This window comes from Martes martes, assembly GCF_963455335.1.
Source record: "Martes martes genome assembly, chromosome: 7".
Classification (NCBI taxonomy): Eukaryota; Metazoa; Chordata; class Mammalia; order Carnivora; family Mustelidae; genus Martes; species Martes martes.
In genome coordinates, this window is record NC_137894.1 from 49113031 (window position 1) to 49135252 (window position 22222).

Below are 22222 nucleotides of genomic sequence, written 5' to 3' on the forward strand. Positions count from 1 at the left end.
CTTTTCATTACTCACCACATTAAACCGAACCAACAGGAAAAAGGTGAGCGGATCTCGCCCCTGGGCCTCTCCTTTGCCAATAGCACAATATTTCTCCAGGAACCTGCAGAGACCCCCTGCCCCACCTTGCTGAGCTTCTTGGTGGAGAGAGGAGGAGAACCTTCAGAGAACTCTACAAAAGCCAGGCACTCTTTCATCAGAAAAATGCCCAGAGAATTTTAGATGCATTGCAGGGTCTCATTATCCCTGCCCACAATTGTTGAGCCTCCAGATGCCCTGAATTTCCCCCCAAAGTTCTGAAGAGGGTCCATGAAACTCAAGTGAAAAGTCACTTTGTATTTAAAAATATAAATTCACAAGCCTTGAGAAACTTGGCAGGTAACATAATTGTAAATGAAGAAGTGGGTCAGTGGGTCATAAGGCATAGTGGGGACTGTGGCTAAAATGATGCTTCTAGGGGTGCCTGGGTGGCTCAGTGGGTTAAAGCCTCTGCCTTCGGCTCAGGTCATGATCCCAGGGTCCTGGGATCGAGCCCCCCATCAGGCTCTCTGCTCAGCAGGGAGCCTGCTTCCTCCTCTCTCTCTGCCTGCCTCTCTGCCTGCTTGTGATCTCTGTCTGTCAAATAAATAAATAAAATCTTTTTAAAAAAATTAAATTATTACTAGATGAGTCAGACAAGATGCATTTTTAGAATGAATTCATGTATTACCTATGTATTGTCATAGGATTTTCTAGGTGTTTGTACTCGCCCCCAGCCTCCAGCTAATACTGAGATATGCGTATTACTCAACACCAGTCATTCCTCCTGGAACATATGCCAGGTCCCCCTCCATCTTACTTGATAAGAATTTTCTCTTTGCTCTCCCCTTGTGCTGCTCCCAGTTCTTGTAGGGGTCTGCTCGCTAAAAGGCCCAAGTTAAACAGCACCTCAGCCATGAAGCGACCCTGCCAGCCAGACCTACATCCCTCCCCACCTTTAATTCCTATGGGTGTTCTGGCGGAGCCCATAATAAGCTGCACTGTGCTCCCTGAGCCCTCTGACTCAGTTGTCAATGGGGGGGGGGGAATTTTGTCCCCCTAGGGGACATCTGGCAATGTCTGGAAACATGGTCATGATTTGGGGACGGGGTACTTCCAGCATCTAGAACATAAAGGTCAGGGTTGTGGCTGAACGTCCTATGATGCAAGGGACAGCCCCCATACACACAAATGAAAATTTTCTGGCCCAACTGTTGATAGTGCCAAGGTTGAGAATCCCTGTCCTGAGCTGGCCCAGAATGAGCTCCTGGAGGGCAGGGCTGTGTCCTGGTTAATGCTTTGCTCTTGGGGCCTATGGTACAGGGTCTGCCAGGCAGGAGGTCCTCAGTGCAGGGATGCTGATGAGGTGTATGGCTGGAGGATAGGCAGAAGAGAAAGAGCTGGGGCACCTGGGTGGTTCAGTCGGTTAAGTGTCTGCCTTCAGCTCAAGTCATGATCTCAGGGTCCTGGGGTTGAGCCCCGAGTAGGGCTTCCTACTCAGTGGAGAGTCTGCTTCTCCCTCTCCCTCTAACCCTCTCACCCTCTCCTAATCCTAATGCCACCTTCCCCCGCTTGTGCTCTCTCAAATAAATAAATAAAATCTTCAAAAAAAAAAAAAAAGACCTATCTTGGCCCCAGCAGTGTTGAGTCCAGGAAGCAACCTCACGCCCGCTGGCCCTCCTCCATGCAGACCACTCCGCTAAGGCTGGAGAGCCATGAAATGAGTTTGCTGAGAGGGGCTTCATGAGTTTGGGGAGGGGGCATTAGAATTGTTTGTTTAGTTGGGCTCTTTAGGTTGTAAGAACAGAAATGCATCTAGGGCACTATAGGAGGTGAACCATTCATTCACTTTGAAGAGACGTGAATGGAAACCCAGGCCTTGGCAACAGCGGGGCACTGGGTGGGTAGGGTGGGGGGTGCCTAGGTTGAGATTACCTGGTCTGGTACCATCATTTCAGAAGATACAGAGAAAGCCCTGTCACTTCTTCCTCTCCCCCTCTCCTCCCTGCCCCAGGTTCATCCAGGCTCTGCTGCTTACCCTTGACCTGGGCCCCTACCAGGCCAACTTCTCCATTACCACAGTGCCTAAGGCACTTTTTAGTGAAAATATTTTATTTTCTTTTAAAATCAGAAGAAAAAAAGAATATGATAATATATAATAAAAATATATTTAATAATGAATGTAACCTAGATGATATCCCTTCATATGCCAATGCAGTCATATAATTTTTAATATATTTTTATGAAGAGAGGGACCTGCCCACTGGGGCACTGCCCATTACACTTCCCTGTCCCTCTACACCAGGACCTGGCAGGCTCAACTCCCCCATGAGCCAATTCTCCTTGCTGCTTAACAAAAATTCCAGAGAATGTACTGGAGACATTCTGAATAAAAACATGTATCTAGGAAGTCTACTGACTTTGATGAATTTTCCTTGGGAAAGGGTTTTCCGGAATGGACTCCATTAGGTCAATTTAATTCCTTGATCAATTTTCTATAAAGCTTCGTTAAACTATTTCCAATGTTTTCACTTTTTCATTTTGATTTGATTGAAACTATTTTCACTGGGACCAATTCCTTTTCACTTAATTTTTATAGCAGAAATTTGGTCCAGGTCCATAGATCAAATTTTTGTCAATATCAAAGTTCACCAATGAGAGAGTCGTGGCAAGTCCCTCTTGTGACCTTTATTTCTACCAAGTCTGTTTTCCAGGGTCCAATTCGTTCTGAGTTTTGTCAAGAATATTGGATTCCTCCCTGAGTTCTAGTAGGTTACCAATGATCTAATGTAGCCATCTTAGTTTTTTCTATACATGGATAAAATCTTTAGAACTTGTAACTAACTCTAAGCTTAAACCACAAGAAAACTGTGACAACATCAAGGAGCTGGAGAGGCAGGGAGACGAGAGTGGAGAAGAGAGAAGTTTAGCAGCAATCCTAAGGATGTCCTGGGAGGGAAGGACAATCAATGGGAGGTTCAAAATGTTCTTCCCTATTCCAGCTCATCTTTGTCTACTCTTGTCTTATGTCGTAGGTTGACTACCCTTGCATCAACAGTGGGAAGAGGAAGCCTGTGGTATGAAATAAAATGGCCTGGAACTACCACTGAGTCCCTCCCTGGGGCAAGCCAGTGTTCCTTAGGAAGGAAGTAAGGCACGACACCTGGGGTCCTGGAACTAGGCAAGGATAGTTTCCATCTGGATGGTCCTGTCTGTGTTGTGAAGCCCTCCCTCCCACCTGTGCTATTTCACATGATTTCTAAATCGTGCAGGGAGGCCAGTGGTATCACCCAAGTTATGGATGATAAAGGAAATAAAGCCAGTAAGGCATGACCTCTTGTTTTATACTCGGGAATTTCATTATGCCTCAGAGCCGCTCATAGGAGGGGGAGTGAGATGTCCCCCCGACGCTTTACAGTTGGCAAAGTTTCCTGACACTTCTGGGGCACAAAGTGAGGCCCCATTGCTATATGTCTAAATATTTAAGTTGCTAATCAGGCTCGCAGTCCTTAAAAGGGAAATGTTTTCTCCTCCTACCTTAACAATATACCTTAATAATGACGAAAATGAAAAAGAGTGTTTTTTTTCCCAAATGACTGAAAAATGGCCAAAAGTTAGTAAAATAGCAAGGAGGACTGTATTTGATCATTGCTATGGACATGAGTGTTCTGTTGAAGGGCTAATGATGTTTGAAAGAATAGTAAACACACGTATAAGTTATACATTGATTTATTTTGTGAAATTTGTCCTCCTTTATTTCAACAAAACTAATTATGTAACAACATAATTATAATGAACAACATAACTACATAATTAGTAACACAATTTTGTCCTATTGGTGGAAATGCCAAATGAGACAATCTTTTCTTAAATTCTTAGACAGTTTTCCTTTAAATTCTATATGGAGAAACTTCAATTTTCTGAGACAATAACAACTAGAATTCTCAATATATTCCTTACAGCAGGAGTTAAATCCAAAAATGAACCATAAGTTTTATATATCATGTTCAAATAGTATAATAAGGTTATATTTAATGACTTAACTATCACAAGAAACATGACATAATGTTCTGATTTTCCCGTGTAAGTTTCTATCACTTATAGACTGGAAAATCTCTTCCTGCTGTATCTAGCTTGGTGCTACTCAGAATTCTAGTCCCTGAAATGTTCGTTGCTGGTCTGTGATGAGATCAGGGGCTGTGGAAGCATGTGGCGCTCAGCACACTCTTTTTTTTTTTTTTTTAACATTTTTACTTATTTATTTGACAGAGATCACAAGTAGGCAAAGAAGCAGGCAGAGAGGCAGGCAGAGAGAGAGAGAGAGAGAGAGGAGAAGAAAGCAGGCTCTCCGCTGAGCAGAGAGCCCAATGCAGGGCTTGATGCAGGGCTCTATCCCAGGACCCTGAGATCATGACCTTAGGCAGAGGCTTAACCCACTGAGCACCCAGGTGCCCCCACTAGGCACACTCTTAATTCAGCTAGTAGTCTTTCATAGCATAAAGAATCTACTAGCGTTTCCTAAATTCATCACATTTCTCAACATTGGGATATTATAAAGAAAACCTGAAGTGCCAGTATTGGTTCCAATCTCTTTAATTGCGACTCTACCTTAATCTAGAGTGGCCTGAACATAGTTGCTATAAACTGGGCTATCAGAATGTGAATCTTCTCCTTTATAGTCACATGGGCATTTTACTTCTGTTTTCTTATTATATTTTACTGGAATATCGCATTTATTGCATATTTTCTATGAAGCCTCTTTCTGTATATTTTTTTAAAAAAGCATTTTCTCTAAACATTTAAAAATATTTTCAGTCCCTTAAAAAATGACACGGCCAATTTAGCCCTGTTTGTTTTTGAAAATAACCTTTTGCTAACATTGTTAATGGCAAGCAAGAGTTCATACCCAGTAATTAAGGATAGCACAAATTTAAAGAACCCTCCTTCATTTTCTGTCAAAGACCATGCTTTATCTCTTTATCTGAGAATCTGCTGTTTACCCGAACAGTTCTAGTAATGCTGTATGTTGTCCAAATTACATCTTGATTCCTTCAGGAGCATTTTGCTGTCGTTCCCATCAACTCTATGACAGGTTGTAAGGTCAGATTTGATTTTTCTTTTTTTTAAAGATCTTATCTACTTGAGAGAGAGAGAGAGGGAGCACACACACGCGTGATCGAGAGAGCACAAACAGGGAGGAGAGGGAGAAGCAGGCTCCCTGCTGAGCAGGGAGCCTGACATAATATGTGTTTCATCAGGATGTTCAGTCTTGGGACAGACCCAGAAAAATATATATAATCACTGAATTGTCCAAAGAATGCCATTGCATAGGCACAGCTGAAGTCACACCTTCCAGTATGGACGGAAACCACGTGCTGTATGCAGCACAGAGAATGCTTCTGCCTTTTTGGCTGAAATTCTGGCTCATATACTTTCCTTTTTTTTACGATTGCGTTAGTGGCATCATTACAGAGTTACCCTTGACCATTCACTGTCTATAATTGAAAGCTGTTTATTCAGTTCATCACATTAATCCAAACCTTTACTTTCTATAAAAGGCATAAAACCAGTGAAATGCTCCTTAACTTTGACTTTGTTTTCTTTTTCTGTAGTTCAGAATAGGGACAATAAGCATTAGTATTCATCGTGGCCTTTGTCTATGATACAATCTAATTGATCTGAGTAATATTTACTTAAAAATTTTTTTATGTTCCATTTCTTCTCTCACTTCTTATCCTCCCAATTAATTAAGTCATTGTCTATATCCTAGGTAATTACTTATTTCACTTCTAAAAAAATCCATCCTATGTGTTTGGCAACTTGGGCATTAAAATTTAAACAAAGGAAAAATTTGGGCAAAGGAAAAAAAGACAAAATAACAGACTTTTAAATACAGAGAACAAACTGGTGGTTGCTGGAGAAGTGGTAGGGGGATGGGTGAAATAGGAAAAGGAAATCGAAGTAATTTCTACTAAACCAAGGCTTTATTATTTTGTTTTCTGTATATGTTATGCCTTTAGTTCCCCTCCCCACCCCAAATAAAACATTATGCTTGGCTGAACGTAGGACACATGATTTTATTCTTTTAGGAACATCCCACCAATGTTCCCTAGTGCTGTCCACTTGTCTTTGTTGAAGACTGTCCAAGGGTGACTGTCTATCTCTCTTCTCCATCTCTAGTAATCATAGGAGTGCTTTTTGGGGGGGTATAAGTGAAATCCACTCACTTTGTTGTTGGCAGTTTTAAAAATTTTAATCAGACTATCTCTTTCAAGATTTTTCTTTTTCTTTTTTCCTTGTTTTGCCTGCATTCCACTGTCATAACTGTGCTATCATGATTTCTAGTTGTACTCATGCTTGGTAATCCCAGGGATTCAAGACAACATGAATTACATCCAGAGTATACAATTTGAATATATTTTCATCATAGGAATATAAATTACATCAATCATAAAAATTAATTTAAAAATGTATGTGAAAAATTTTATTTTTTTCTAAAATACTAAAAAAGTTACCTATTATACTTTGAAGACTAAATACAGAAAGTAATAAATATCAAAAGGAAATCAAAATTACTTAACCTAGAATTCTTAATTTTTTGAAATTATAATGAAATCTTGTTAAATGTTTTACAAAAATGAAACCACTGTGATTCTAGCATTCAACTGAATCTATTTAGTTAGAAATACCGCCTTTCCTGAGTCTGTGACCTATCATGTTTGCGGGGTGCCAATAATTGCTAAGACCGATTAAGTGCTTATTACGTATTCTGACGGCCCTATGAAGTGGGACGGATTAGTCATTTTTTAGCGTGGGCAAACAGAGAAACCAGAGACTTGTCCTGGCGTCCTCAGGCAGTGAGGGGCGGAACCAGGACTCACCCCACAGCTGAGTACCACCCCCGCAAAGGCCACCGGCCAGGTGGGTGTTCTCCGTCTTCACCCTGATGCCTCTGGCTCCTTGAGGCCTGAGGCTCTGGTGTCCTGCCACCCCTAGCCCACCTGAGCCCAGCCAGGGTCACAGGTCCAAGCCCGCGTCGCCACCTGCGGCGGCACGAGGGTGCCACCTGCAGGGCAGCGGGGGCCCTGCCCGAGAAAGCCCGCTCTCAGGGCGAGAGAGGTCCAGCTGCTGGTCAGGCCCCCGCTGTTCCCACGGGAAGTAAGAAAGTCTGGATAAGCGCAGTCAGGAAAGACTCACGCTGCTCTCCTGACCATTCATTCAGTTACCCCTTTTCACTTCTTCCTTTGGCAGACGGAAAGTTCTTCTCAATGTCTAACCTCCATCCCTCAGACTGCAGTGGAAGCCTTTTTCACTGCAGAGACACAGGGCAACCCCAATCTTTGTAGCTGCTTCCTGGGGGTGTCCAGCGGTCCAGGGCCCTGGAAATGCTTTGGGAGTTCCTGCCCCATTCCAGCTAACCCAGTCTCTCCATCCATAACTCTTGCTCAGACCCATCTCCCTGCTTTAGGGAAAGCTCTTCTCAGTTTATAAACGTTTGCCTGGAATTTTGCTACCAAATTACACCTTCACAGCCCTCATAACAACCCAGAGAGGTCAGGATTGCTGCTGTTGGTTTCCTAGGGAGATGGTGTGACTTGTTCCGTGGGGGGTGGGGTGGGACAGGCTGGAAACGGTGGAGATCTGATCGCTTGCCCTTCCAAGCGCCCTCCTGGCTTATGGGAAAGGAGTGTGTGCAGTGGTGAATTCCTGTGTCTGTTCTCTGTGTAAGGGGGGGCTGTGCAGAGACAGGGTGCACATTCATGTGCTTTGTCCAAGTGTATGAATGACTGAGATAACTGGGCATCTACTTCCAAGACCAAAAAGAAAACAGAAGAAAAAGACCTCACCTACCCCACCTCTTATTGTAAAAAAACAAAAAACAAAAAACAAAAACCCCTCATTCCAAAGCAGATCATAGTTTTAAATGTGAGAAGCAAACTTATAAACTTCTTGAAGCTACAAGAGAAAGTATTTGTGACTTTGGGTTAAGCAAAGAGTGTTCCGATATCAAAAACATAATCCGTAAAAGAACAATGTTGATAAGAAAGTGGCCTTCATCACTATTAAAAACTTCTGCTCTGCAAAAGACACTGGAAATGTAAACACAGCCTGGGAGAAAATACTTAGAAATCATAGCCCTGACAAAGGACTTATATTCAAAATATGTAAGAAAAGAAATAACCCAATTAAAAAATAGGCAAACGATCTCAAGAGCTATTTTACTAAAGAAGAAATAAGGATGGCATATAAACACATAAAAGATGCAGAGCATCATTAGTCTTAGGTTAATGTAAATTAAAACCAAATGAAACAAATATTCAAAAATAAGGATATAGCTAAATTATGGTGCATTTGTGAAAAAGCACACTATCCCCCTTCAAAAATTATATTTTTCTCTTTAAAATAACATAAAAAATACTTATGGAACAATGTATTAAGTAAAAGAAACAGGATTTAGAGATATAAACATTTGAAGGAAAATTGTGCATGTGTAACATACATGCATTTTTTTAAAGATTTATTTATTTTAGAGAGAGAGCGTGTGCACAGGGAGTGGGGAGGGTGCAGGCAGAGGGAGAGGGAGAGAGAGAGAATCTCAAGCAGACTCTCTGCTGAGCACGGAGCCTGACGAGGGACTCTCGAGCTTGTGACCCATGAGATCATGACCTGAGCTCAGATCAACAGTTGGCTGCTTAACCGGCTGAGTGACCCAGGTGGCCCCCACACATATATTAAATAAAAACTGAAATACATAGGGGCACCTGGGTGACTCAGTTGGTTAAGAGACTGCCTTTGGCTCAGGTCATGATCCCAGGGTTCTGGGATCAAGTTCCCTGCTGAGCAGGGAGCCTGCTTCTCCCTTTCCCTCTGCCCCACTTCCCCAATCATTCTCTCTCTCAAATAAATAAATAAAATCTTTTTTTAAAAACCCTGAAATACATAAACACATAAATAAGTCTCATTTCAGGGTATGGCAATTACAGGTGATTTCAATTTTTCTTTTACACTTCTCAGAATTCTCCAGAATATTTCCCAATATACACATTGCTTTTATAAATTGTCTAATAAAAGAGAAAAAAAAATGGATGCATATGTGAGCCCCTAAGCCTTCCCATTGAAGATACCACCCCAGCTCCCTAGAATGGAGTTTTATACTTAAATTTCCCCTCCCTAGGGCCTTATCCAGAAGCCCTTTTCCACTCCGAGCTCTAGAAGCTGCTGACTTCCCTTCCCTCGGGGAATACCCCTCCTTCCTGGCTGTGTCCTCGCTCTGCCCTCTCCTCCATCTGCTCCTCCTCCCTTAGCCTCCCTCATGGATACTCCTGCTGCCCCTCTCCTACGATGGGGTCCTTAGGGACCCTTCCACCCCTTTTGCTTCCTGATCTTCTTTCTCTCCCTATGGGATTTCAATCACTCTGTGCCATCAGCAAAGGCACCCAGGACACCACATCACGGTGTCTGACCTAAACAGTTCAGGCAAGCTCCAAACCCTTGCTCATTCACCCAGCCATTCAGCAGATGTTTATTACATGTCTATTGCCGGACACTGCTCTAGCAATAGCAGCAAAGGAGCTGCCTTCCCAGACCGAATATTCTAGCAGAGGGGTCGAGTAATAAACATGGCAACAAATACATAAAGGAATGATCTTCAGAACCTGCATGTTACAAGGTCCCTGGGACAGTTGAATGCACATGAAAACTTGAGAACCACTCCTCTACACAAGCCTTTCTTAAAGTATGGTCCCAGCCAGTGACCTCAGCATCTCCTGGGAGCTAGTTAGAATGCAAATTCTCAGCCTCTGCCTAGACCTACTGTATCAGAAACCCAGCACCTGTGTTTAACAAGTCCTAGAGGGGATTCTGCATGGACCCATAAAGGGCTCCTCAAGGTTAGGGACCACATCTCATTTATCTTGGTATCTGTATTAATTTCTTATTGCAGCTATAACAAATTACCCTGAACACAGTGGCTTAAAACAACCTGAATTTGTTATTTTAGGGCTCTGGAGAACAGAAGTCCCAAATGATTTCACTGAGGTAGATTTCACAGAGGCTGATAAGGATGTGTTCCTTCTGGACATTCCAGGGGAGAATCCATCTCTGTGCCTTTTCTGGAGTATAAAGCCTGCCCACATTCCTTGGCTCATAGCTGCATCTCTCTGACCTCTGCTTCCATCATCACACTTTGATCTCTGACCCTCCTATCTCCTTCTTCTAAGAACGCTTGTGACTACAAGGGACCCACTCTGAAAATCCAGAACCATCTGCCCATCTCAAGATTCTTGACTTCATCACATCTGCAAATTTCTTTTCACCATGTAAGGTACCATATTCCCAGGATCTGGGAGCATCTCCGAAGGCCTGTTATTCAGCCTACCATAGCATCCCTCCCAGAACAGGTGCTCGGCAAGGGTCTGCAGAAAGAATGGGCGAATGCAGAAAGAAACCAGGGACCAGAGGAAGCCTCCCTCCTCCCCATCCTGTGAGCACTGGCCCTCTGACAAGCACCTGACCTGGTCCCAGGGTGATGAGACCCATCCACGTCCCTGTGCACATTACTCCTTCCATTCAAGTGCAGGTGCTTTGGGCAGGTGAGGCTCAGAAGTGAGGCTCCGCCAGCCAGAATGCAGCCAGGTGGCAGCACTCGGCAAACATCGGGGCTGGCAGATCAGCAACCCAAAGGTCAGCTGGGGGAATACAGGGTGCCCACTGGTGGGCCTGGTGTCTGGGGCCACCAAGAGAACATGCCCTTTGGGCTCAAGTGCTGACTCAGCCAGGCGCCACTGAGATGCAGGAACTCCGCGCCTCCTCAGTTACTCCACGTGCAATGTGGGATGATTGCAGCAGCTTTCCCAGGTTGTTGAGAAAACTGCAGAGAAGGCATGAAGTTCCCCGCCCTGGCCTGGTGAATGAAGGCGGGGTTGCCCCCGCTAGGGAGGGGGTCAAATGGGGAGCCACAGCCGGCCAGACTGGCAGGGGCGGGGTGGGCCCTGACTCTGACCATGGGTGGCCCGGGATTAGCCTCGTTCCCCAGGCCCCGCCACCCCTGGCCTGACAGCCCTGGGCTGAATTAGGCTTTGGGTCTTCCTTGGCCCTTTCTTTCCGGAAATTTGCTGACACCCCTTAGTCATTCACTGCAGCAGAACTGAACTCAGAGAAGGGAGGAGTCATGGGGCCCCAGTGGGCCTGTGGGCCTCCCTGTGGACCCCAAGGTGGAGCAGAAAATGCTCAGGATCTGGGGGGAGGAAATCTGAGCTCACTTACCAGCCTCCCTGAGCCTTTAAGCCTCAGTTTCCCCTATCCACACTCAGGGATGATGCAATCTGTCCCCGCTCTTCCTTGGCCCTTGGTGGTCAGGACGTGCCAGGGAGGCGAAGGGTAACACGGGTGCAGGGAGTGATCAGAAGAGGCTCTGCCTGGCGTCTTCTGCCTGGGATTTGAGGCGTGCCTGGGAGAGGGCTTGTTTGTCCTCAGTTAGATTCAGGAATATTTGATAAAGACATTAGCGTGCTGTAATGGAGGATACCAGCTTGGTGCTAAATTAAATATTTACACAGCCCTCCATGATCTTCTCCCTCTCGTTAGTAGCTCCCTCCCCATTCTAAAATATTTAGCAGGGATTTCAGGAGCATTCTCAAACTGAGCTATGGCTCAGAGTTATCTGATAGTGAGGAGGATGTGACCACGGGTTCCGGCACATTCCCAGGCCCAGCCGCTTTCATTGGGGGCCAGGTCAGTCCACTTGGCTCGGCCAGATCTGTGTACTGGAAGAAAGACATTGCACTTGGATCTTTAAAAGGCAAACAAAACAAACCATGTAGGCTAGGTATGACACAGACTGGAGCCAAAGGGACTTTCTAGAAAACAGGTCAGAAACCATAGTGAAAAGAGTTGCACAACCATTTTTGAGGAGGAAGAAATCCCAGCAGGGCAGATGGCAATCTAATACAAATTCAGCCTTTATGTCATGGAGCCACTCAGGCCACCCATTTGCCCTTTTAGTATCTTCCTGTTCCTAGGATGGCTAATAGATCACTCTGCTCCCAATATTCTAATGGGTGAGAGTGACAGCAAGTACTCCATATTTCCCATAAGTGGACTGTTTCTCAAAGGCTTGATCCTAGGAAAGGCTTGAGGTCGGCTGGCTCGTGGGAATAGGAGTCATATTTTGGATGGTAGTTGTAGGATATATATTGTGGTGAACTTCAGAGCAGACATGTTCCAAGAGAAATCATTACGTATTTAAGTTTCAGAAATCAAAATGTATCCTCTGATTATTAAGAAAGGCAGACTGGGGGGGCACCTGGGTGGCTCAGTCGGTTAAACGTCTGCCTTCGGCTCAGTTCATGATCTCAGGATCCCAGGATCAAACCCTGCATTGGGCTTCCTGCTCAGTGGGGAGCCTGCTTCTTCCTCTCCCATGCCCCTGCTCTCCCTCTCTCTCTCAAATAAATAAATAAAATCAGAAAGGAAGGAAGGAAGGAAGGACAGGCACAACTATTGAGAGCACAAACTTTGGACCAGTCCTGAGTTGAGTCCCTGCCGTGTGACCTTATTCAAGTCACTGCCTCAACTTTCCAATCTCTGAAACAGGGACAGTGACACAGGGCTTCAGTGGGCATTAAGTGAAATCTGCTGTCTATCGAGCTTACAGCACCTGACTGTCGTGAAAACTTGGCAAACTTGGGTTGTGATTGTCACTCTCAATCCTCTTGTCAAAGCGAAGCTTCCCTTCCCACTAAAGGTTTTGTGTAACTCTGTCCTTCCATGCCCAGGCTGACTGGTGTACATCACAGGGCTCAGGGGCCATCAGGAGCTGCCCTGCCCAGCTGGCCAGGCCCCAGGAGGTCAGCAGGGGAGCACTTCCGCCTCCCACCTCTGACAGCTGGGTGGGGACAGAGAACACAGCAAGCTTCCTGCTGCCTTTCCTGAGAACACAACTTCAAAAGGTCCACACCCAGATTTTAAGAAAGCCTCAGGCCCAGCGCCAGCCCCCCCCCCCGCCGTGGTCAGCACCCTGTCCTGGTCCTGCTGATAGAAGTGACCACCCAGAATGCCACTGAGAAGGTTCTGGATAGCACCTGTCCCCTCTCCATCTCAGAGGAAAGACCCATAGCCATAGAGGAGGAGGCCCTTGTCCTTGGCTGAACCCCACTTGGGTTCAGATCTCAGCCCTGCCTTTTCCTAGCTAGTGGATCCACAGCAGTGGGTCAGAGTGTCCCTGTCTGACCCCACAGATATCCTTAGTATTGTACCAAATAACGGGCCAGGCAAGCAAGGCTCATAGGCCGGGTTACCTGCAAGCCCCAGCAAGTGGGCGCCTGAAGAAGCATTCGGAGGAGGGGCTCCTTTACAGATGGGGACTTCAATCAAGGCCTTACCTTGCCTATAAAATACCTCTACAACCGGGCCTGAATGCCACTGTGTCTGAAACCTTAGCTTCTTTCAAATGCAAATATCCCACAGAAGCAGCCCACACAGGGACCTGTGCTCATTTACACCTGAGTTTGAATAGGTGTATTCAACAGCCCTCCCTGAACAAGGGACTAATAATAATTACTATTATTATATATTCAGCCAAATATTTATTGCACAAACAATATTACAACCATCTCAGGAATCAGTGAATCACCCGCAGTCCGAAACCTTTCAGTTTTCTTCTTTCCTCCCCCAACCCCAGCTCCCCTCCAGCCCTTGGTCATGCATACGTACAGCTGGACTCCTGCCCAGTGCAATTTCACACTCAACACTGGATCTTTAGCGATCCCCCGTGTTGCAGTGGTCCTCACAATTAGCTCTTACAGTGGGGTGCTACTGCTCACCAGCGTACTGGGGCTGGACGCTTAGGTGGCTTCAAGTTCGCTGTTTTTAGATAAAATGCCAAAACTTTGTTCCAAGAGCCTCTTCAGTGTCTGAGGATTATTCCCTTAGGATACAGCCTCAGGTGTGGGACTGCCGAGTTCAAAGTGATGTGTTTGCCAGTGGCTCTGGAAAGAGAGCTGAGTCCAGGTTTTGCCTGGAGCTTGCAGACAGCTGGTGCCTGGGGGCTGAGAGAGAGCTGGGGGTCGGGGAGGGGAGGGTCTCTGGGTTCAAGGGGGCAGTCAACCTTTGCTGGGGTGGGGGGAACAGTCCTTAAGGGCAGCTAGTCCTGAAGGAGAGGCTGCGGCCTCAGGCTGAGAGCAGATAACCAGGGGCTGCAGGGAGGAGCGCTCCCCCACTCCCGCACCCAACCTGCACCCCAGCACTCCTCTCGGAGAGCTTGACTTGCCTCCAGCAGGTGCTGTGTCCACACCCGGTGCGTGGGGCTCAGGGGTACAGGAGAAGGAGAAGCCTGGGGAAGTGCTGAGGCACGTGCATGGATGGCCCCCCAATCCAGGCAGGAAGTACAGCAGCAGTCTCTGCTGGGGCACGTCTGTCCTCCGTGGCTCGGCTCTGGAGCCAGCCGGACAGGCTCCCTGTATCTGGATGACTATTTGCGGTGTGCTGGGCCCAACCCAGGGCACTGCGGGCAGGATGATAAGGACACAGATGTGGTTTCGGCTTTCTGGACACACCCAGAGTCAGGCAGCCCCCAGAGTCAGACTACCTCGGGGTCTCCACGCTGTCTGCTTCTCAGAACCACCTGGGGAACTTTTGAGAAGACCCAGGTCGCCACCTCCAGAGATTTGGGTTGAACGGGTGGCTTGTGCTGACGTCTCACCAGGATGGGGAACCACTGGGTTAGATATTGCATTTTCTTGGTGGGGCGTTTTTGGATGCAAGTACGGAGGCTGTGTGAAGCCACGAGGAGAAAACAGAGGTTGCTGTGAGTTGGGATGGTGTTTGCGGGAGGAGGGGGCCTACATTCCCTTCGTCATCTCCATGTGTGCCCTTCCCCCAAAGAAACCCTCCCCCCAAATAGACAGGTGCCCTTCTCTACCAATGTGGTCCTGCAGCTCTCCCCTTGCAAACGGGGGGCTGCCCGAGCCCCTTGTATGGGGGATCATGGGCCCTCGGCCACTGTCCAGATCTGCTATGAGCTACGAAGCTCACATGAGAGCCCCTAGCGGTCTGCTAGGCCCTCTCACGGCATCTCTGCTTCTTCTCCATGAGCATCTTTACTCCTTAGGTCAAATGACCCTGAAGGCCCTTCCAGATTCTCTTGTTCTTGATGGATACTGGCCCTGAGAAAGCCAGCTGGCACAGGGCAGACTGGGGCATCCTCCAGGTACCCCAGAGGACAGGCCCTTGTGGTCTTTCCCTGGGGAGGCAAGGGGCCAGGCCCTAAGCATGGCCCTGTGGCCTGGCCCTGGCCATGTTGAGTCCCAGACAAGGAAGGGGGGCATCACCCTCCTCTCCTCTCAGCATCTTCTCCTCCACACACACCATTCAGGGGCCAGCCCTTCATGTTCCATCTACCCCATCCTGCTCCAAGGACTGCATCCACAGGGTCTGGGCAGGGTCTGCCAGGTGGGGGGGTGGGGACTGGGGTCTCCATAGGGAATGCAAAGCTCTGTGACTCCCCACAGCTCCTCCACATGCAGAGGGGCTGGGGCACAGGGGGCGGTGAGCACACCCTCCTAGAGCGGTGTCTTTCCCATAGGTACCCCACGAGGGAGAGGTGTTAGAGAAAGAGGCACAAAGGGTGCTGTTGAAATAGCCATGGCCAGACTGGGAGGTATTGGGATGGGAAGTCAAAGGAAGGGGAGTCCCCCAACTTACCCCACCAGGTGGGGTGTCTCCCGGGCAGCTGAGATGTGGTGAGAAATTGAGGGATCATGAGATGTCCCCAGGGGGAGGAAAGACACTGTATTGGGTTGAATGGTGTCCCCTAAAAAGATAATGCCATGTCCTAGCCTCCAGTTCCTGTGACTATGACTATAAATTGATTTGGAGTAAAGGGTCCTAGCAGGTGTCATTAAGTTAAGGATCTTCAGATGAGATCCTCTTGAAGCCAGTGACTGGAGTCCTTGTGCAAATAAGAGAGAACACAGTGACACAGAGGAGAAGGCTGTGTGATTGGAGCCAGGCCACCGCAAGCCCAGAACCTCCCAGAGCCCCCAGAAGCTGAAAGAGACAAGGACTCAGGGTCGTATGGAAATTTCGAAAGGGTTGTGTCCCTGCAGACGCCTGGATCTGAGACTTCTAGCCTCCAGGACAGTGAAAGAGTACGTTTCTACAGTTTTAAGCCATTGCACCTGTGGTGATTTTTTCGGTCACCCTAGGAGACCAATGTCTGAACACAGTGGGCCCAAAGGGAAGCTCTTTGAGAAGTTCCCATCAACCAAGAACTCTCCCTGAGCGGCCACTTCTGCTCCCATGGACTGAGCCTACTTCCAGCCCTGATGAAGCAAGGAGAGAGCTTTGTTAGACAAGCTGTCGGGCAGTGCTGGCCCCTCTCCCGGCCTCAGTTTTCTCATCTGCAAAGTGAAGCAGTTACCCCGGCCTGAAGACTCCATCGCAGGGACCCAAGAGGAGGGACAGGACCTGGGGGCAAAGTGAGGGTTGAGTGCACCTGAGTCCCACTGTGAAGTGCGGGTGCATGATTCCTGCTGTCTGACAATGTCATTTGGACAAAGAGGACAGACCTTCTGGGCCCCTCCAGGAGGAGCTGGCTAGCCCCCAAGGAATAAGCTCCTTTTTGGGAAAAGTACCTCTGACATGGGGTGCCAGGCACACCCAGGTGCCAGGGAGGGCAAGAGGGAGAAAGTCATATAGATGGGGAGGGGATGTCCTCCAAAAAGGGAATTGTTGTAAAAGTGTCCCAAGGAGAACTGACATTTCTGAGTGACACCCTCCTTTTCCCCCTGCCCTCCCTCCGTCCTCTAACCACTTGCAGATGAACCCCCCTTTCAAGATCCATCTCTTCTTGCCACGAAGAGAGGCAGTGCCCAGCCCAGCATGGGGCAGGTCCACACGTTTACTGAGGCCCTCGAAAAGAAACAACAAAACCTGTGTTAAATTCACTCAGTGCTCCGAAGTTCACAGGGCACTTCCAAAAGTGTTCTGTGGTCACCACAATAGCCCTGCAAGGAACGAGCTTTGGATCCCCACTCTACAGATAAGAAACCGAGGGTCAGAGAGGAGAACCAGCTGCTCCAGGACGTCTTGACACAGGCTGCCTGACTCCTGGTGCTCTTTCCGCATCACCTCACTGCCTTTTCGGACATGTCCTCTGCTGCCTCACCGGGAGATTCGGGTATCTCCCAATGAGTGTGGCCTCAAAATCCTCCAAGGTCTGCAGTTCCCAGCCTTGCTTTGCAGACCCTCCCTGGGACTGTAGCACCCTCCCCTCTGCTCCCAACTTTGTACCTTGGCTCAGCTCCTTCTCCTGGGCTCTCATGCTCCTCCAAGAACATTCCCAGTCCTTCCCATGCTTCCTCTCCTTTTAGGCTGCACAGGGGGCCCAGACACTCTACAGAGTTCTCAAGTCCTGGTTCAAGTTCTAGCTCCGGAACCTTTGCTCCCTGTGTGACCTTGGGCATGTCACTCTTCTTCTCTGGGTCTCCGTTCCCTCCCATGTGAAGTGGGGGAGTTGAACCCAATACTCCATAAATTCTCCTTGTGGTCCAAAGCGCTCCCCACTCCCCCATCACCGGGCTCTGCCCTCCCTGTGTGCATCCATAGCTGCCCTCCTTGCTCCACATCCTTCTTCAGGGGGTCCTGTTTCACCATTCAGCTGGGCTTTAATCTTCCTGCAGCAGAGGTGGGATGGGGGAGCTGCCGCACCTGCCGACCAGGTGGTTGGTCAAGACAGGCTGATCAGTTAATCTGAACACCCTCCTTTTGGTTTCGGAAGCCCCTTAATCTTCCCCCTTCAGGTCCCAAGGTGCACACAGAGAAGCCTGCAGTGGGCAGAGGTGGCCCCTGTTCGCCTTGGCGGGGGATGCTGGTGGTGGGCTGTGTGAACGCTCTGTGTGTGCCACAGCTTCTGCAAGAGTGGAGAGGGGAGGGGATGCGGCCAGCCCTAGACTTTGAGAGCGGGACACCCTGTTCTGCCTATTCTGCCTCAGAAGCCCATCACTGTCACAGGCATCAAAAGATGACACCAGAAAGCACATAGTGCCTTGCCTTCCCCTTCAAAGGGCTTCACATCTCATATGTCATTTAATCCCCCAAACCCTTGGGAAGGCAAAGCCGGGATTATTAACGACGGACTTGTCCAAGGCCACTCTGAATTCAGCAAAAGCTGGACTGGGACCCATTCCCCCTGTGCTGACCGTTCTTGTCAAGCTCTGGTTTGCACAGGCTGGCTGCCTGTTTGCGTGGCCACCTCACTGCCCTCCGAGAACTTACCTCTGATAGGACAGGCTGATTAGACTGAGACACACACACATGCACACACTTCTTTACAGCTACAAGGAAACCTCAGCAAGACGGCCCATAGCACGACTCAGGATCCATAAAAAGGGCCTTAGAGATAATTAACTCACAGCAAATGGGGAAACAGGTTCAGAAAGGGATAGAGACTTGTCTAAGGTCACAGACCTAAATGGAGGCTTCAGGACTCCTGGTCCTGTGCTCCTTCCACTGTGTCTGCACATTTAACAAACATGGCGAGGCAGGAAGCAGAAAGAACCCAGAAGGCCTGGGCGGGCAAGGAAGGACAACCTCCATCTCAGTCTGAAAGTTTTGTCCAAAGGGTGCATGTTCCAGAATTCCTCGGTGGGTGGGGTGGGAGCAGGCAGGAAATAGCAGCAACCTGCTCCTTCGGCACCTGGGAGCAGCCTCACAGGCTGGAGGGCTGTTTCTTTTTTGTCCCCTGTGTCCCTTCGACTCTTGTCGCTGTGTCCTCTGAGTGGCAGGTGTCCAGGCCCAGCACCTTCCAGATCAGGGAAATGGAGTCCTGGGGAAAGGCAGAGGGTGGCAAAGCTCCCCCGGGGCAGGGGCATTCCGGAGAGAGCCAGTAGAACTGACGCCAAGGCCAAGAACAGCCCGGGGTGGGGAAAGGACGTGGTGGGGTGGGGCTGCGGGTACCCAGTTGGTTTTTTTCCTTTCCCGTGCTCCACCCGGTGCATTCTTCTGAAGGGCAGGCGCCCAGACCTTGGCCCCCGGGAGTGGGGGTGGACGTGAAGCACGTGAAGGGGTCCAAGGGGTGGGGGGGCCGATGCGCCCCTCGCGCCTCCACCAGGCACAGCGCTTGGGTGGTATCTCCGGCCGGCGAATGGTGGGCGCCGCCCTGGAGGTCACGGAGTCAGGCGTCGGGGGCACGCGGCTGGGTGCTGGCAGGCGCGGGGAGGGGTGCCCCCTGCCCTCGGCTCCTCCCCCGGGGCCGACGCGCCCCGCCCCGCCCTGCGCGGGAGGGCACCGGGGGCGGGACCCGCGGGGAGGCGCGCCGACCGGCCGGGCCAGGTGCAGCGCCCGCGTGTCTGGGGGCCGCCGCGGCCCTGGAGGAGTGTCCCGGTGTCCGGCCGGCCCGTGCCGCGCCCCTGCGCCCCTCGCCGGCCGCCGGCGACCCTCGGAAGCCAGGTAACCGAGGGCGGGACTCCTGGCCGGCTCCGCGCGAGTCCTCCGCGGCTGGGGGTCCACGCGCACCCCGCCGTCCCCACACTGCCCGCCGCCCGAGGGCCGCTCTCGGGAAGTTGGCGCCGGGACGGCCGTGCACTGGGCGGAGCGACTGGCAGCCGTGGCCCCGCACGCCCCGGCCCCGGGGTCCTGCCCCGCGGGGGGCCGTTGCGTAGCCTGGGCGGGCGCGCGGGGTCTCCGCCGACACGGGGGATGCTGGTCTTCTCGCTCGTCCCATTTCTCACTCCCCTGAGCGTTTGCGTCCCTCCTCGTCCCCGCAGCCTCTTCGCAGAGTCCTGCGCTGGGGACTGCGGAGTTGGCGATTTTTGGAGGGATGTTTACATTCGCGCCTCCCGCATGGAGGGAGAGCCGGCCTCGGCAGGAGGGGTGCGGGTGAGGGGGCGGCCTCTGCCAGGGCGGCCGTCTAGGCCCTGCTGCAGTGAGAAATCCCGGCTTCTGCCCTGTCTTTTGGCAGGCCGCCGCCCGGCTGGGCATCCTTGGGCGCCCCCAAACCCCAGCCCCGCGCAGGAGAGAGCGCAGCCCGGCAGGGGCCTGGACAGATCTGCAGGGTTGGGGGTGAACGGTGCCCCTGCCCACACAGGACGGGAGAGAACAGACGAGGGAGGTTCGCCAGAGAACTAACATGGACACATCTCTGATTTCACCCCCTCTCTCCCCCATAAACCAGTGAGGCAGTGGGTCTTATTCCATTGACAAATAAACAAAAAAGGGACTCAAAGAAGTTCAATAATTTGCTGGGCGAAAATGGTGTTTCTGAACTTCAAGACAGTCTCCTAGAACCAGATGGTTGGTTCTCCAGTTTTGCTGGTCCCCTGACTCAGCAGGGGTTCATTTCTTCTCCCCTTGTCCCTTGAGGTTCTTCCCCTGGAAGGGGGAGGTCAGGAGAGGGTCCCACCAAGAAGAAAGAAAATCGGGTCCGGTAGCTCCTGGGGGAGAGAGCCAGCTCCTTGCCCCGCCACAGGACCGCAGGAGAGCAGGCACCTGTTGGGCTCACTGCCCTCCCGGTAGTGCCTGGCTCGCAGGAGGTACTCAGCAGACCAGAAGGAATGAACCTGAAATGACAGAGCTCCTTTCCCAGCTGATGGATCTCTGCCCTTGGTGGGGAAAGAGTGTCCTCTGAAAGGTAGGACCCAAAAGGTGCCTACTACCTCGGAGGGTCCTTGACCTCCTTACCCACTTGGGGCAGTTTGATGCTTTATAAATTGGCAAGCACATCCATAATGCCAATGTGCCTTTCCAGACAGGAAGGCTTTCCCTTTCCCCAGGTCTGCTTCTTTTTTTCTGTTTTGTTTTTTTTTTTTTAAGATTGTATTTATTTGACAGAGAGAGACAAAGTGAGGAAGGGAACACAAGCAGCGGGAGTGGGAGAGGGAGAAGCCAGTTTCTGGCTGAGCAGGGAGCCCAATGCAGGGCTTGATCCCAGGACTCTGGGATCAGGACCTGAGCCAAAGGCAGGCGCTAATGACTGAGCCACCCAGGTGCCCCACCCCGGATCCACTTCTTGTCAGACCAGGGAGAAGCAGAGGGAGACGGGTTACATGACCAGCTTGGCGCTGTCCTGGGAGGCAGGGGACCCTGTCCCATCTGCATCAGGGTCCTACCCAGCCCTCCAGGAAATCTTATTGGGAGCTTGACTCTTCTCTGCCTCCTCTCCCTCCTTACCCGTTCATAGGGGGCAGCCATGGATTGAGGGCAGAGAACTTGCTTTTCTGGGCCTTGGTTTCCTCATCTGTCACATGAAGACAAAAGAGTGTGCAGGACTTTATGAGTGAGTGGTCCAAAGGGCTCTGTGAGTTTCTGTGTATGAGCTCCCCACGTGGGCTGTCCATTCTGTCTGGGAAGTGACCACACACCCATCTTGGCCTCCCTCAGAGAGCCGGCCTTATCCTGAGCATACAGGAGGTTCACAGGAAGGAGTCACTGATCAAAAACAAGTCTCCACAGGAAGAGAAGTTGCTAAAATTGGTGGAAAATGGGAGTTTTTAATCCTTCTCCCTAACCCCATGTAAGAAGAAAATACCTGGAGGCTCCAGGAGAAGGGACCAGAGGTGTATGAGAGCCCCTTGAGGTGCAGGTGGTCAGTGTCTGACTCATTCAGGGCCATGGTTAAGTGCGGAAAGCCCAGCAAGGGGTGTAGGACTTTCCATGGCAGCACCCTAAAGACCTCTGAGGCCTTGCCAGGCACTCCGTACCCCTGAAATCCTCCGGAGACCCAGGTGTCTGCTTTGGCCTCAGGACAGACCAGGGCGCTCAGAGTTGGTCAGTTCTGTTCCCTGGCGGAGGCCAGTGAGAGCGTAGCTGGGGTACAAGCCCTTATGGCCCCCGTCACCGCCCCCACCAGCTGTCCCTGCACACATGTAGTGCCCTGCCCAGCTTCCTACTGCCAGTGCCTGAGGCTTAACACGAACCCAGCAGAGGGAGAGCGTTAGACCCAGAATTTCTCAGCTGAAACAGCGTTCGAAGTCCTATCCCTGCAACCTCTTCCTGGCTCGATTTTCCATAGTATTTATCACCATCTAAAATCCTATTTTAGCCAGGTGTCTGTCCCCTACCCCTGGCTGTTAGGGGTGATTAAGAACTGCCGTGGGAAGGATGTTCAGGTTACCTAGAGGGACAGCTCCTCAGATGAGCAGGTGGCCACCCACATAGGGTGATTTGAGAGAGCCAAGGAGAATTGCTTCCCTTAAACCCCCCCTCC